The 17,637-nt window shown below is 40.2% G+C and overlaps 1 protein-coding gene and 1 pseudogene across 2 annotated transcripts in view; one reads left to right on the top strand and one right to left on the bottom strand.

Moving 5' to 3' along the window:
• LOC134204329 (probable sodium/potassium/calcium exchanger CG1090) overlaps nucleotides 1-16,718 on the bottom strand; it is a 65,678-nt gene extending 48,960 nt beyond the window's left edge. For both annotated transcript variants that reach the window (XM_062679187.1, XM_062679245.1), the window contains exon 1: nucleotides 15,909-16,718. The gene's annotated coding sequence lies outside the window, so the exon portion shown is untranslated. The remainder of the gene's footprint in view (nucleotides 1-15,908) is intronic.
• On the top strand, nucleotides 1,116-2,240 carry LOC134204245 (uncharacterized; annotated as a pseudogene).
• Nucleotides 16,719-17,637: the final 919 nt, after the last annotated feature.

Raw genomic sequence — 17,637 nt, 5'->3', positions numbered from 1 at the left:
TTTATGCATTTCGGACAATAGACGTTTCGACAATAATTGACCTTTCCCGTCAAACATTTTCATTCGCTCCATCGATTCTTCAATTTATTTAAGGTCAACTTTCCCAAAGAACCCATATTTTTACCTCTCTAATTATTCTTTTTAAAATTATAAGCAAATATAAAAATATAATAGTCATAGACACTGACACATACGCACATAACCTCAATTCATACTTAAGACGATTGGTATACACTATGGGCTTCCAGTCTTTTTAACAAATCAAAAAAAATCTCGTCAAATTTATTCTTGCACTGATAATAACGATATCTGTGGTTTTCACCAACTCGAAAATCACGAAATAGATGGCAATAGTGAGCAAACGTCAAACCCAAACAAAACCGATTCGCAAAAAAGTGAACCCTTGGTCAACTAATGATTATTCAAATTAAGCTGTAAATCAACTCATATGTATAAATATATACATTTATGTTTTCACATTATGAGACACAGTACAACATTTCATCCATATACTATTTTCACATTTTTCCTAAGCTAATCGTGCTAGTGTAATCGTGGAGTGTGGTTTGTTCTTCCGCATATCTGCATTTTTCCTTAAAATTCCGTTGCATTCTTTAGTGAATATGGGCCGCCCACGCAAAACTAAATCCCAGAGGATTGATGCCATGCAAGATCTTGAAAAATTGTAAGATTTTAATTGAAACTCATTATGTTTAAAGATTCTAACCTCAATCATATTGTAGGTGAAAGAGCATCAGTCGCACTAACCAGAAAAGAAGCGCCCCTGTTACAATACCAACAGAACACCGGCGGTGAAGCGAATCGGTAAAACTGATCCTAAAAAACTACTGCTACCAAACAATCCAGAGCAAATTGCTTCAACTTCTGCATTTCATGTACCAATGCTTCAAGTCCACATTTCCGATTTTCCATTGAAACATGCTGCACCAGCTGCTTCTGAACTTCTTCTTCTGAACTTCTGAAATTTCCGTTCATGATCCTCAAATCATCGCTTCTGGCAGCAAATCAATCGTAGTTGGTTCCGTTGGATCCGCATCATCGCATCCTTTGGAATCAAACAATGATGAAACTTCATCCGGTATGGAAGTCGTGTTCCAAGGATTTTGTGAGGATCAGTCGAACGAGAATTCTGATCTCCTCGTCATTAAGAAGCTGCAGGAGGAAATCGATAAAAAGACAAGAGAAATTCGTTTGCTCCAAGAGGAAAATACAAAACGTCAATTCGGCAATAGTAACGGATCATCAATGACCAAGCAAGCTGGTAAACCAATTCCTAAAAAAGTTGGGCTATCCGATCCAATCTCGTCAACTGCTGCGTTCCATGTGTCAAAGCCTCAAGACTACATTTCGGTTTCTCCATTAACTCTGCCCACTGCGACGGCATCTGAAATTTCAATCTACGTTCCTGAAACCATTGCTTCTGGAAGTAGGCCGATCGCAGTTGGACCCCAGGCATCGCATCCTGTTAGACCAGCCAGCACTACTGTCCATAGTAATGACAATTCTATAAGCAGTGAGGAAGCCGTAGGGTTGTGTGACGAACAGTTCAACGAGAATTCCGATGAAGTAATTAGAAAGCTGCAGGAGGAAGTTAAAGAAAAATCGAGCCTTATTCGATTGCTTCAGGAAGAGATTGCGAAACTCCGTTCACTAAATATGCTGCTTCAAGAGTCTTTGATGCAAAAAGGACCGGAAGGAACGTTCAACGAATATCCGGGTTATCCAACTTCAGAGTGGTTGTTTGAGTGTTTCCCAAAATTCGGATGACAGTGACTATCTGTTTACCAAGGAGTTGCTATTTCATTTATTTCCGGAAGGAATTGGCAATGCAACAGCGACTGGCAGAGCTTCAAACAACCCTAAAGGACGCTCCAAGGAAGCATCGGATCCTGAATGCAAAAATCAACCAACCGCTCAGCTAGATCCGGATAAGCTTAAATACATTAGAGGTACGTCCTGAAATGCATTGCTGTACTAGGAATATTTTATTGATTCCTATATCTCTTTATATTTTTAGATCGTCTTTACGAGCGGCGTCGTTTGCTTCAGGACACAGTCGGCGTTGCTTTTGCGAAGGCCAAAATGATAAACAGGCTTGTCGCTACTGTAATTGCAAATAATCCATCATTGCGGAACAAGCAAAAGTGAAATCTTGAGATATGTGATCGTTTTGCTCTATTTGTGGCATTTTTAATGGATTCAAACTTTTTTTTAACTTTGTTGTCACTAACGTAATTTGTTACATTTCAAAAAGATGTAAAGTCAACTGTTTTTTAATATTCATATAGGAAGAATAAATGAGATTTTCCAAAAAATACTGTTAATAACTTGTTTTATTATTTTTCAGTTATTCAAAACGAATAACTCAAGAAGCAATTATCGAATAACTAAATTTGTTCTTTTTTTGATTGTCCAGTTAACAACTAAATTTGTTTTTATTATGTTCTTAATTACTAAATAACAACAAAATAAGTTGTTCGCATTTTACAGGAATTTTGTTATTAGTTTGTTATTGCAATAGTAAAATATGATATTATTTAGTTATTTTCACATACAAAATTAGTTATTAATTTTGCTATTTTAGCACTTATATCAAACAAACTAATATCATATTGTGCTATTCAGTTATTCTCTTTTTAATAACAAGTTTTGCTATTCATTTGTTATTCTCTTCTACCCGGGTTTCTTGTAAGTCATGTACCTTTCCCGTAATTCAATGTATCATCCTTAACCTTCTGTTTGTGCTAAAAAAACTTACGTTGTCTGTGCTCTGGGGTCGAATTGACCCCAAATTGAAATTATTATAACTTTTTTATTGTTTGGCCGATTTTGGATTTTTGGGGCTGTTTCGAAAGATAATTTAATCATCTTTCAGGTCGTATCCAAAGATTGACCATTGGTAGGCAGGTACATCGCGGGGAGGGGTTTTAGTTAACAAGGGTACAAAAACAGTGATGTTTTATGATTATTTTACTTATATCCGAAAATCCTACCCATTTTGAACTGCACCTTTTTTAAGAAGGTTATGCAGGAAGGTGTGTGCTTTGGCATGAGGCGTTGATAAATTTAGAACTTGGCCGCCAGGTGGTGGTATATTTGAATTCATTATTTTAGACTACTTAAGTAATTCCGAAAAATGGAATTTTCCTCACTGTAAATATTCTTATCGCACAAATTTGAAATTTGTAAAAATTACGTCTTTAACAAAGTTCGGTAACGACCTGAAAGATGATTAAATTTTCTTTCGAAACAGCCCCAAAAATCCAAAATTGGCCAAACATTAAAAAAGTCATATCAATTTCAATTTGGGGTCAATTTGACCCCAGAGCACAGACAACGTAAGTTTTTTGAAAAAAGTACACTGTAGCGCATATTTTCAAGATTTTTCAAGCAAATTTGCACCTAGGAGACAGATCTCGGCGAGTTTTACCAAACTACCAAAAATTAGGAGAATCGGTTGAAAACTAAAAAAATGGCAATCATTCAAAGTGGCCTGGGGTCATATTGACCCCAGAGCACAGACAAAAGGTTAAGGAAAATATCTCTTTTTCTACTTTATTCTACTCATAAGAGGCGTGATTCATCTCCTAAAATATTATTTTATTTCTTTTATATATTTCTCTGATGGCCAGCTTCTTGGCTGTTTCCCCTTTTTTTAATTTGGCATAAATGGCACATGAAAATTATATATTATATATAATAAATTATATAAGCTTTAGAACAATAACAGAAAAAAACATGTGATGGTTCCCTTTTCGGTTAAAGACCATGCAGAGTAATCGCACATGTAATATGTGTACGACCCCCAAGCTACTACAGATCTTTTGGGTTCACCAAAACGTCATTGTCATTGTGCATCTTGACTCAAGATTATTTTGGAGCACCTTGGATATTGGATTTCATGACACATATGACACATTCCAGCGTAACGCGACACCATGCGGAGCCGACTTTCAGCGAGAAATTAGGTCTGCATTCGAAAATTAGCTTCGGGGACATATGATTAAACAGGTGTAAAATTATCCTCACTAAATTTCATTTTGAGATTTTTCGCTTTGAATATGATAAATATATTGCGCTGCATTTCGTAACGCGACACCATCGCTGAATTGCACTTTTTCGCATTTTGAAAAGCAAGAAAAGCGCTGAGCGATGGGTTTGAAAAAGCCTCACAATCCATTCGAATAAAAAAATAACTCAAGTTTCACGTGACTCATTAATGGACGACCCCAATGAGTACTACGCAACACCAAACATTTGTAATTTCCACCACTTCGTAACATTTTGGTATGGGAACCCACTGTTTGTAGTATGGACAGTTACCAAATGAAACACCCCGTTACACCCCCAGTTTTGTTACGCTATTCGTGTACAAGCCTTAATTTACTTTGAAGAAACATTTTCTCAATGTCTTCCTCAATAGCTTGTGAAACTGCATCAATGAACCGAAAGCTTTTCATCCAGAAGCACATTGGATTCGCATAACGCAACACCATATTTTCGATTTTGGATCTTAATACATGAAAGGAAAACTCTTGACGAGTACTAATAGAATACGAAATATTACTTTTTCAATGAGTGTACATTTTGTATAGTATCAATTATACGACTATTTTCGTAACGCCATTTCACCATTTCAATGTCACTGTTCTTAACCCTTATGCGGCCAACGAAAAAAACACACGTGGATGGCCGACAGGGTACCCGTGTTCCCATAAATTGATATTCTCATAACTTCAACAATTTTCAACCGATTTGGATAACTTTGACAGTTTTGGAAACAGAAACTCATATACTTTTTGCCCATTGTCAAGGTTTACAGCTTATGCCCATGGTTATGCAAGAAATCTTTGAAGTAAGGCTTAAGAGTCTACACGCGTAACCAAAGGCCATTCAACCAGTTTGAAATATGCTACAAGCTCTTTGCGCTTCTTAGAATTGAAGGTGTTCACAGTATATGCTTCGAGTAATGCAAAAATCCCTGAATTGAGCTCTTAGTCATCCGAGAAATCTCTGGAGTATAGCCTAAAGATCTACTCGCGTAACCAAAGGCCTATTATGCGAATTCAAATGCGGTACATGCTCTTTGTGGTACTTAGCATAGAATGCGTTCACAGTATATGTTCCGAGTCATCCAAGAAATCTCTGCAGTAAGGCTTTAAGGTCTACACTCGTAACCATGGGTCTATGGACTTGTCTCAAAAGTGGTACATGCTCTTTGCGCATCTTGAAATCAAATGTGATCACTACATATGTTCTGCGCTATCGAAGAAATCTCTCGGATAAGTCCTCTGGCGCCTTCATTGCATATGTTCATGGTCATCCAAGAAAACCCTGGAAAAGGCCTTCAGGTTTACACGCGTAACCATAGATCTTTCAGATTTTTTCAAAAGTGTTACATGCCCTTTGTGGTACGTAGAATAGATTGCGTCCATTGCATAGGTTCATGGTCATCCAAGAAAACCCTGGAATAGGCCTTTTAATCTGCATGGGTACCCAGAGATATTTTGGCTTGTTTCAAAAGTGGCATATGCGCTTTGTGGTACATATAATATACCGCTTTCATTGCATATGTTCATGGGTATCCAAGAGAACACTTGAACAATCCTCAAGAACTTCACGCGTAACCAGAGTTCTTTCGGAGTATTTGAATAGTTATACATGCCTTATATGGTACGTAGAATAGGATGCACTCATTTCAAATGTTCATGGTTTTCCAAGAAAACCCTGAAGTAAGGCATTAGGATCTACACTAGAGATATATCAGCTTTTGGGGTCCATGAATAAAATGCGTTCATGGCATATGCTAATGGTCATCCTAGAAATTTATGGAGTAAGACTTCTAGGCTTACACGAATATCTAGAGGGTCTTTAAGGTCACTCCCTACGGAATCCAAGTTTCAAAGTGCTCGTGTTTTCGGGGCCACACCACTCGATACGGAAGCAACGCACAACTGTCATTTTTATTATTTCACGCATGTTGCGACGCAGCAAAGCTAAATCAACAAAAATGACAGTTGTGCGCCGCCTCCGTATCGATTGGTGTGCCCCCGTAAACGCGAGCACTTTGAAACTTGGATTCCGTGAGGAGTATCCTTAATCTAATTTTAATATGGTACATGATCTTTGCGATATTGGCCCGTTTTTTCCCTCACGTTCTCGGCGTGAAGTTGTATCGTTCCAATTTATTTACATTTTGCATTTCCAAAGAATAGACAACTTCATATTAGTGATATGAATGAAGTTTGTATACTACCTGGGACCAAAAACAACAAAACAACAATAACTACTTGGAATGCTAATATATCAAGATGAGGTTTCACATCTTGTTTATTCTTCAATAACTGCCCAGAGCTAATGACAACAACTTGATCTACTTGAAATGCAAACATATACCAATAACCTTCCGTTCGTGGGTTGATCTGCAGATCATTCCTATATGGAGTTCAAAGACTACCTAGTACCATGGCAAAAACAAAAACTACAGCAGACGTTCGATAACTGTCATTTAACTGCAATGCTTTTTAACTGAAATTCGATAGTTGCAACAGTTTTACAGTTATCGGACCGCTAAACTTCAAACCGATGTCAGACTCAATGACAGCTGCATTGCGGTGCACATTTAGATGCACTTTTATTGCATCTGACGTCGATTGACAACCGTTTGACTTCTAGAGTGCGTTGCAGTTATTGAACGGCGTTCGATAACTGAAAAGTAAACATTTTGCAGTTATCGAACGGCTACTGTACTAGGAATGCGTACATTCAGTCAGATGAGGTTGACCCGATTTTGTCACTCCCAGATTTTGTCTACCCCTGATTTTGCCTAACCCGATTTTATCACGTTTTCGATCCAATTTGCCGCAAACAATAAAGATGTTCATGAAATAACTTTCACTGCCTGTGGCTTATTATGAATCATTTATGAGTACCTGTTAATAAGTTTGTAAGTCTCTTCGACAAAAAAATACGGATTCCATTCACGTATTTTGTCTTGCCTTCATTATGGAGCCCACGACAATTAAAATAACTACTATAACATATACCAAGAAGGGGTCTCACAACTTGTTTATTTTAAAATAACTGCCATCGAACTTGACTCTATTTCATAGACTACCTGGAGCTCAAGACAACAACAAGAACTACTTGGAATACAAACATATACCAAGATGGGGTCACAAAACTTGTTTATTCTTCGATAACTGTCTCCATTACGGAGATTGATCTACAGAAGTGGGGTTTGATCCCACGAAACCAGTACGCTAGACAGGTGTTTTCCCTACTAAGCTACGAAGGACCTCCGTCGTCCTCCGCAGCTTAGCGGGTACTGATGAAACCAAATTCACAGCACCGGGCATGTAGCCGAACTCTCGCAATACATTCTCAGAACTAACTCTCTCATATATGTTTTTGTACAATGCCAACCAAGTAGGATGAGTATTTAGTATTATCTGGCTCCTACACACTTGCTTCATCACCAACGGCGCTCGATGAAGTAGGGTTGTGTGAGATTTTGCGAGTTGGTCGTCAGATCCCAACCCGACCACATAAGCGAAGAGAGATCGCCTTTCGAGCTCAGTGCATTGAAAGTTAATTGCCTTTGTTCCGGGTATTGAGCCACCCGTAGTGGAAATTAATTACTATGTCTGAAACTCGATTATGCATATGCACAACATGTGATAGATTAAGTTCGGAAAAGGTATTGGAGGAAAACCGCTACCTTCCGTCCCTCCCAGTTGTTCTTCAATAACTGCATTCATTACGGAGGTTGATTCACCGACCTTGACTCTATAGAGTTCGTAGACTACCTGGAGCCCACGACAACAACAAGAACTACTTGGAATACAAACATATACCAAGAAAGGGTCACGCTACTTGTTTATTCTTCGATAACTGCCTCCATTACGCAGATTGATCCGAAGATCTTGACTGTATGGAGTTCGTAGACTACCTGGAACTCACGACAAAAACAAGAACTACATGGAATACAAACATATACCAAGAAGGGGTCACACAGCTTGTTTGTTTATTAAAAAACTGCCTCCATTACGGAGGTTGATCCACACACCTTGAATCTATGGAGCTCGTAGACTACCTAGAGCCCACAACAACAAGAACTACTTGGAATACAAACAAATACCAAGAAGGGGTCACGCAACTTGTTTATTCTTCAATAACTGCCTCCATAACGGAGGTTGATCCACCGACCTTGAATCTATGGAGTTCGTAGACTACCTGGAACCAATGACAACAAGAACTACTTAGAATACAAACAAATACCATGAAGGCGTCACACAATTTGTTTATTCTTCAATAACTGCCTCCGTTACCAAGGTCGAACCCCATACCTTGACTCTATGGAGTTCGTAGACTACCTGGAGTCCTCGACAACAACAAGAACTACTTGGAATACACACATATACCAAGAAGGGGTCACGCAACTTGTTTATTCTCCGATAACTGCCTCCATTACGGAGATAGATCCGAAGATCTTGACTGTATGGAGTTCGTAGACCACATGGAACTCACGAAAACAACAAGAATCAACATGATCAACGATGGATCAGATGTGTAGCCTGCGGATGATGATCCTTGATAAATTCCGGGAGTACAACTTGCAGACTAACCATCTGTTGATTGATTTAAAAGCAGCGTACGATTCAGTGAAGAGAAATGAGCTGTGGCAGATAATGTCCGAACATGGTTTTCCGGCGAAACTGATTAGACTGATACGTGCAACGCTGGATGGCTCGAAATCAAGTATTAGGATTGCAGACGAAGTGTCAACCTCGTTTGTGACCTTAGACGGATTGAAGCAGAGTGATGCACTTTCAAATTTATTGTTCAATATTGCACTCGAAGGCGCTATTAGGAGATCTGGCGTGCAGAGGAACGGCAGTATCATCACATGGTCGCATATGCTCTTGGGCTTTGCGGACGACATTGACCTTATTGGAATCGATCGTAGAGCAGTAGAGGAGGCTTTTGTCCCACTACTTGGAATACAAACAAATACCAAGAAGGGGTCACGCAACTTGTTTATTCTTCAATAACTGCCTCCATAACGGAGGTTGATCCACCGACCTTGAATCTATGGAGTTCGTAGACTACCTGGAACCAATGACAACAAGAACTACTTAGAATACAAACAAATACCATGAAGGCGTCACACAATTTGTTTATTCTTCAATAACTGCCTCCGTTACCAAGGTCGAACCCCATACCTTGACTCTATGGAGTTCGTAGACTACCTGGAGTCCTCGACAACAACAAGAACTACTTGGAATACACACATATACCAAGAAGGGGTCACGCAACTTGTTTATTCTCCGATAACTGCCTCCATTACGGAGATAGATCCGAAGATCTTGACTGTATGGAGTTCGTAGACCACATGGAACTCACGACAACAACAAGAACTACATGAAATACAAACATATACCAAGAAGGGGTCACACAGCTTGTTTATTCTTCAATAACTGCCTCCATAACGAAGGTTGATCCACCGACCTTGAATCTATGGAGTTCGTAGACTACCTGGAGCCAACGACAACAACAAGAACTACTTGGAATACAAACATATATCAAGAAGGGGTCACAAAACTTGTTTATTTTTCAAACGCTGCCTCCGTTACCGAGGTCGATCCCCAGATCTTGACTCTATGGAGTTCGTAGACTACCTGGAGTCCACGACAACAACAAGAACTACTTGGAATACACACATATACCAAGAAGGGGTCACGCAACTTGTTTATTCTTCAATAACTGCCTCCGTTACTGAGGTTGATCCACAGATCTTGACTCTATGGAGTTCGTAGACTACCTGGAGCTCACGACAACAACAAGAACTACTTAGAATACAAAAATATACCAAGAAGGGGTCACGCAACTTGTTTATTCTTCGTTAACTGCCTCCATTACGGAGATTGATCCGAAGACCTTGACTGTATGGAGTTCGTAGACTACCTAGAATCAATGACAGCAACAAGAACTACTTGAAATGCAAACATGTTTTAAGAAAAGGTTATTGGATGACCCGCAACATATACCTACTGTGAAAGCATTATATGCTAAGCACCATAAAGAGCATGTACCGTTTTTGAATTTACACGATAGACCTTTGGTTACGTTAGCAGACCATAAGATCTTATTCCAGGGATTTTGGATGACTTAGGCCTTACTCCAGGGGTTTTTGGAGACCCAGAATATATACTGTGAACACCGACTATTCTAAGAAGCGCAATGAGCATGTAATATATTTGAAACTTGTTGATAGTCCTTCGGTTACGTGTGTAGACTCTTAAGCCTTACTTCAAAGATTTCTTGTATACCCATGGACAAAAGCTGTAAATCTTGACAATGGGCAAAAAGTATATGAGTTTCTGTTTCCAAAACTCTCAAAACTATCTAAATCGGTTGAAAATTGTTAAAGTTATGAAAATATCAATTTATGGGAACACGGGTACCCTGTCGGCCATCAACGTGGTAAAAAAAAAAACAGATGCCCCTCCCCACGTCCCTCCTCACTGTATCAACGTGATTTTCTCACAGATGCTACATTTTATGGAGTTCTTAGATGTCACCAATGTGGGGAATAAAGTGAGTCTGAAAAATGCATTTGCATTTGTTGGTTACATTGATGGATAGAGTGGAACGTATTTCTTATTTCATGATAAAAATAATGAAATAAACTAAAATATTTTAAAAAATGACATTAATAGAAAAAATGATAACGAATTTGAAATTCAATCGTAGTTGGCATTTAAAATGCCAGCATACTAAGAAGCTAATGAGAAGAAATTTGAAATTCAATCTCAGTAGGCTGACAGGAATTCTAGAAGATTCAACGGTGAAAATAAACGATCATTCAGTGTTATGTTTTTGAGGCGTGAACATGCGAATTATCCTTCGGTGTTCCGCGCTTGTTTTCGTTAGTAAAAGGAAATTCGGAAGACGGATTTGCTTGGCTACGACAACCAAGTTTCAGCTTTCAGCTATAAAAATTCATTGAAATATCACCACTTGAATTTAAAAAGGAACACGGGTACCCCGTCGGCCGCATAAGGGTTCCGCACATACCTAGTATAGTATAGACCTGAGAGAGAGAAGACAGCTCGCTTTATTTACATTCATCCTAATGTCACCGCGATCCAGTCACTGCGAACCGAAAAAGTAAACACTGCGATGTAGCTTCAAATGGTCGTAACCAAAATTATTTATTTCGCAATTTATGTTCGCAACTTTTCTTATATCTGCTACAGTGGATTGAACCCGTAATTATCCATGTGAATGATCCCGTATTATGAGTAATCGGTTTTGTTCCACGTTAGGAAGTTCATAACCATTAAAATCAGCTAATTCGAACAAGTTTTTATTGGAGTGAAAAATGTTGCTTCCGACGTTATAAAATGTTACTTAGATTTGTTGAGTTTCAACAATTTACACACAAATAAAGAAGAAGAAGACATAGTAAATGAACGATCTGTCAGTGAGCTGGCTTCTTTCTCTCAGGTATAGACTCAAAACTAAGCATAAGTGGTGGTCTCTTGAAACTGCTCGGTCCTCCTCGTGAGATATAGTCCAACATTTTTTTCATTATTGTTTATTTTTTACTAATTTTAGTTAACCGCGTTGCTGAATAGTACCACCAGAAGCTGGACGAGCGGATAGGAGATGCCACCGGATCTGGCGACGTCTACGGTTTGTTGGAAAATATCCATGAAGCTGTGACTACAACAGCGCAGGAAGTGTTAGGCATTGCCAACGAAATGGTTGGTTTGATGAGGAGTGCCAGCGAGTGCCAGAGAAAAGAAATGACGAGACAAATTTTGCTAGGAGTCGAATGCTAGTGGCTCGTACCCGTTCCAATAGAGAGCGGTACAGCAAGCGGAGAGCAAGAGCAAAAGAGAAACGAACCTACCACAGAAAAAAAAGGCAACACGAAGAGAGTGTGATAGCTGAAGCGCAGGAGAACATGGATAGAAACGACATGCGGAGGTTTTACGCAACTGTCAATGGCGCGCGGCAGAAGACTGCGCCAGTGCCCGCCATGTGCAATGACCGAGAGGGAAATTTGCTGACAGACAAGACTAAGGTGTCAGCCAGCTGGAAGGAGCACTTAGAAGATTTGTTGAAAGGTGCAAATTAAGGTGTATTAAGGAGCAGGAAGGACATTGTCGGCGACGGTCAAGCTGTGAAACCACAAACGCTGGACGAAGTTAAGAAGGCTCTAAACGAGCTGAAATCTAGTAAAGCCACTGGGTCGCGTATTCTGTTTAACAGACTGAGACCGCTTGAGGAGTCCTTCGTCGGCGAATACCAGGCAGGTTTTCGTGAGGGCCGATCAACGATGGATCAGATGTGTAGCCTGCGGATGATGATCCTTGATAAATTCCGGGAGTACAACTTGCAGACTAACCATCTGTTGATTGATTTAAAAGCAGCGTACGATTCAGTGAAGAGAAATGAGCTGTGGCAGATAATGTCCGAACATGGTTTTCCGGCGAAACTGATTAGACTGATACGTGCAACGCTGGATGGCTCGAAATCAAGTATTAGGATTGCAGACGAAGTGTCAACCTCGTTTGTGACCTTAGACGGATTGAAGCAGAGTGATGCACTTTCAAATTTATTGTTCAATATTGCACTCGAAGGCGCTATTAGGAGATCTGGCGTGCAGAGGAACGGCAGTATCATCACATGGTCGCATATGCTCTTGGGCTTTGCGGACGACATTGACCTTATTGGAATCGATCGTAGAGCAGTAGAGGAGGCTTTTGTCCCACTAAGAGGGAGACGGCGAGAATAGGCCAAACCATTAACTCTACCAAGACAAAGTACATGGTGGCAGGTAGAGATAGAGGAAGTCCTAGTGGTGTTGGTGCTGAGGTAGCGCTAGATGGGGATGTGTTTGAAGTTGTTGAAGAATTTGTTTACCTTGGAGGGCTTGTGACATGTGACAATGACGTTTCCCGTGAAGTGAAAAGACGTATTGCTGCTGCGAATAGGCCCTTTTACGGATTAATAACCAGCTTAGGTCCCGCAACATGCAGACGGAAATGAAATTTGCTCTATACAAAACTCTGATTCTACCAGTAGTCCTTTATAGACATTAAGTATGGACGTTAAAAGATGTGGACCGGAGAACTTTCTGGGTTTTTCGAGCGAAAAGTGTACAATACTCGGAGGGAAACTAGAAAATGGTTTATGGCGCAAACCATTGAATCAAAAAATGAATCATGAGCTGTATCAGGCATACAAAGAAGAAAATATTGTGAATCGTATAAAATACGGCAGACTTCAGTGGACTGGTCACTTGGTGGGAATGTCGGAAGAAAAAATGGCGAAAACAATATTCAACAGAGAACCAGATAGAGGCCGGCGACTTCGTAGAAGACCACGAACACACTGGCTGCACGCGGTGGAATCGGACCTGGGGACCCCAAACGTTCGGGCAACTGGAGGAACATCGCCCAAGACCGACGATTATGGAGCTCTACAATACGCCAGGCATAGGTGTATCGACGCTGTAGTCAACCAGGTAGGTAGTTAACCGTGTAACCAACAACATACACATTTTAAAGTTTAGACAGTTTCCTTTCTAATGGTATATTAAATTCCAAAATTAGACCGTTTTTTGCTGAGAATATTGCATTTGTTTGATATGCATTTTTTCTACAATTTTCTCAGTTTTCATAAGTCTGATGCCTGTGGCGCAATGAGTTTTCAGAGAGCTGGCATTTTGGGAATCTTGATTTGAACTATCTGGCTTTCAAATGGTATACAAGACACGTCATTCAAAGCAAGTCAATTTTTCGATTTTGGCCACCACTTTCCCCACAGTCATTCCAGAGATGGTGGGATCAATTCTCGGTCCAGGTTGGTTTCGGATGGGAAACATTCATGGACTCCCTGCGCCTTAAATATACATCGTGCTTACCAAATAATTAATAACAGTAGAAATGGTAATGAGACCACTAAGGAACGAGTTCGGTGGTCTAGTGGCTACCGCTTCTGCCTTATAAGCAGTACTTTGTATTTCTATCTTAGTTCTTTCTGTGTTTCACGTTCTACCAAAACGATTTCTACTGTTATAACCTTCCACACCATCCCAAAACCTCCCGTGGCACCTATGAGAGGTCGTAGAGTTCTCTGCATCTTTCTTAAGTAGGTGTCCAGCTAACCATCCTTCCCCTTCCTCAGCATTCGCAAGGACGTGGACAGGACAGATCGCGACTATTGGAGGTTGCATTGCTTTTATCTAAGAGATAGTGATTAGTCCCAAATCAATATCTGTGGTAACGGATGAAAGTGATGCTACTCTCGTACAATAGTCTTGGCTTGTATCACCTACGAATTTGTGCGAAATGCTCAATGCTAATGCTAAATGGTAATGAGACCACTAAGATGAAAAGCAGCACAAGTTCCATTCTGTCTGCAAACTAATAACACCACATTCCAAGTAGCTGAGATTGGTGAAGATTATTCCGGTATACTACGGAGTATGACCAACAAAATTCGCTCTGAATTATTACGGCATGATGAACTTAGTCATGATGTTTTAACTATCATATGCTAAATGTAACAGTCGATTAACTGATATACCAGGCAGTAATTAATGGGTCACTGGAGCTGCAGTAGAGCTAACACTTTCTAACTTTCGGACTAAATCTGACTGTAAAATTGTGCTAACTAGAAAGCTTTGTTCCATAACATCTCTGCTATTGAGCCTTTCAAATAAACAAAAGATTAAAAAAAAACATCTCTGCCAGCCTGTGGGGATTAGTTAGCACGCACATTCCCCAACAATCACATTTCCCAACAAGTTTGGTGAGACATTCTGGACCCGAATGGATATAACGCTTTGAAAGCATTTTTTTGGCAAAATCTGTAATTTAAGATGTCGCGAGCTATATGATTCATAGGCGGTAAAAAAGTCACCCAGAGGTCAATAGGAGGGTGATTGAGCATAATTTTTTAAGGAAGCCATTGCTTGTTTCGGGAAATTTTCTGCAGCAAATAAAAAGACTTCAATCCGCAGCCCATAGAGCCTATCACGTTCGATTTGATTCTTAAAAAGTGTGCCTATGTGTCTTGTACATACTCACCAACATGAAGTCGCTCGATACTTCCATAGAAAGTTGTTTTTATCTTGTGAGCAGCCCACGGTGTGTGGAAAGGCAAGAACATTGTAATATCATCGATTTCTCGATTATAGTTTCATTATCCAACTATTAGGTATCATTTTCTATTGGATTTGTTCCAACATTTCGTCATGGAGAAAATCAATTTCGTTTGCTTTATTATCTTGTTTTATTGAACATTCTGACAATGTCCCCAATGTTGTAGGTTTGCTTTCCCCCTCTTACATTTTCTCGTCTACATTGTCGCAACTAAAAACGAACTTCTCTCCCCAAAAGAATAAAATGCTCGTCCTTGTCTGTAACATCTCGCAACCGAACGTCGCTGTCATGTGTATGACGTGAGCAAATTTTTCCCGTGGTCGAATGCCGCCACCGCTGACTGACTGGGTTCTTCACGTTAATTCACGAGACGTGACGATTGTTCTACGCGTGCAGCACACTCATACATCCGTTCAAAAGCTGCACGCAGCACTCACACCGACTCACAATTTGCCCTCGTCGCCCCAAAAGGCTCCCCTACTCTTCTGACGTCGGTCAGTCGGTCTAGCTTTTAGCCTGGGTGATTGGTGGCCCATTCAGGCGAGATCATGAGAAAATTTTCATTGATTTTCTATTTTGAAACTGTTTTGTCCTTATCTGTAGTTCTTTGGCTTCTTCTGTCGTTGGAAGATTTCTCATTCCTGTCTACTATCACAGACTTATGCTTTTCGCTGAAAGAAAAATTTTAGGGAAGAAAAATCTCACCTTACTTCTCCTTATACGATGATGTAAGATCCTTTCTGGTTGATTTGTGCTTCGAAATTTACTACGACACTTTTGATTTCTTGCTATTGAACGCAAAACACTTCCGTTTATCACATTTGCATGTTCACACTAAAATGGCTCTGGGCAATCTTGAATCTGCAACGTAACTTTTCACAAAACTGTTTTCACACTACCGTCACACATTGGACCACCGCATGCTCGTCGCAAGGAACGAACCAAATCCCAGTTACCAAATTTTCACACCCTCTTTTCTTCTTCTCGTATCCTCTTTCCCGTCTGCCCGGCTCCGCCAATGACTTACTTGCCCTATTTGCTTCGTTTTTCTCGTATTCTCTCAGAAGGACAGAAAATCCACACGAGATGCACCCGGAGCCACGCTTGCTATTGAAGAAAATTCGCGATTGCAGATGGATTTTCCTCACTCCATTAAGCTTCTTCGATTTCCTCTTCAGTCGACCCCACTCTCCTTCGGCACCCGTTTGTCACAACAATAACACACTCCAAATACCTAAAGGCAGCTTCGAAGCTTCGTATGAACGCACATTCAATTCAATTTACCCCAAGAAGCTCCCTCCACGTCACGGCCCCGTCACGGTTCTGCCAATATCCTCGGTGAGCCTCAATCAGTATGCTCTAAATAAGTGCAACAACAGCAAAAGCGCCTTCTCCGGGAGAGAGAGAAAGGTTGTAATGGGGCGGTGGTAACGGTGGAAGCGGTAACGTTGGTGGTAACTATCCTTTCACTTTTGGGCCAGCTTGGCGTGGACTCCCCGGAAGAGACACCCCTTGGTGCGGTCACGATCGCTACTGGACTGACGGGAACGCGTTTTTCCGACGCTGGAAAAACCATCGGAATGTGGTGTCGGCTCGTCGCATCGGTCCGCGTGTCGGCACGGCCCGACCAAGAGAAAAGAGAAAGACCAAGAGAAAAGTGTGTGCTTTTGAATGGTGCATGCTTGGCGGATTGCCTAGCTGACAGGCGCACTCGGTGCGGGAAGCATGCTTGATGCTCATTTTTGTTGCACTTGACAAGAGAGGAGAGTTTTGGAGAGCGAATATGTTTAGTGGGAGTAAAGTTCCGAATCTGTGCTTTAAGGATTTTCAGTGCTTTTCCGATTCGTGTAGGATTGTTGTATGCTCCAATAAGGATTGCGATTAGGTGTTGTAGCTGTTTGTCTGGTTTGTTGATGATTATTCTACTACTTTACACAGGAAATCGCTTTTCCCACAAAAAAATGAAATAAAAAATAAAATTCTTAAAGGACAGGGTGAAATTGATTCAAATCTCTATAGTTAAATTGGTGGTCCAAATGGATCAACAAATTACGCAGTTGAATTTGATTCTAATCTTCAATCTGTGGAATGAAGTGAATATAGCAATTACTACTTACCCAAAATTTTAGCAATGCTTTGTAAGGTGGCTAAAACATTTTCAATTTTTTCGAAGGCATGCACCTTCTTATTTGATTCTATTTTATGCAGTGGTGCTCTGGACAAAAATTCATCCAAATCTTTTGTTTATTTGTTTATTTATTGTCGTCAATCATGTTTGTAGACCGTTCCGATACAAATTTAATCTTAGAATATAGTTCACCGCTACTGAATTACCAAACACTTTTTAGAAGTCCATCAATAAATTTGGAATAAGGGGCAAAACATAAGCTCGATTTACGCCCGCTTAAAGTGGTGAACACTGAATTAGATAGAT

Source organism: Armigeres subalbatus, chromosome 1 (assembly GCF_024139115.2).
Source record: "Armigeres subalbatus isolate Guangzhou_Male chromosome 1, GZ_Asu_2, whole genome shotgun sequence".
Classification (NCBI taxonomy): Eukaryota; Metazoa; Arthropoda; class Insecta; order Diptera; family Culicidae; genus Armigeres; species Armigeres subalbatus.
This window is presented reverse-complemented; position numbering and strand designations above follow the sequence as displayed.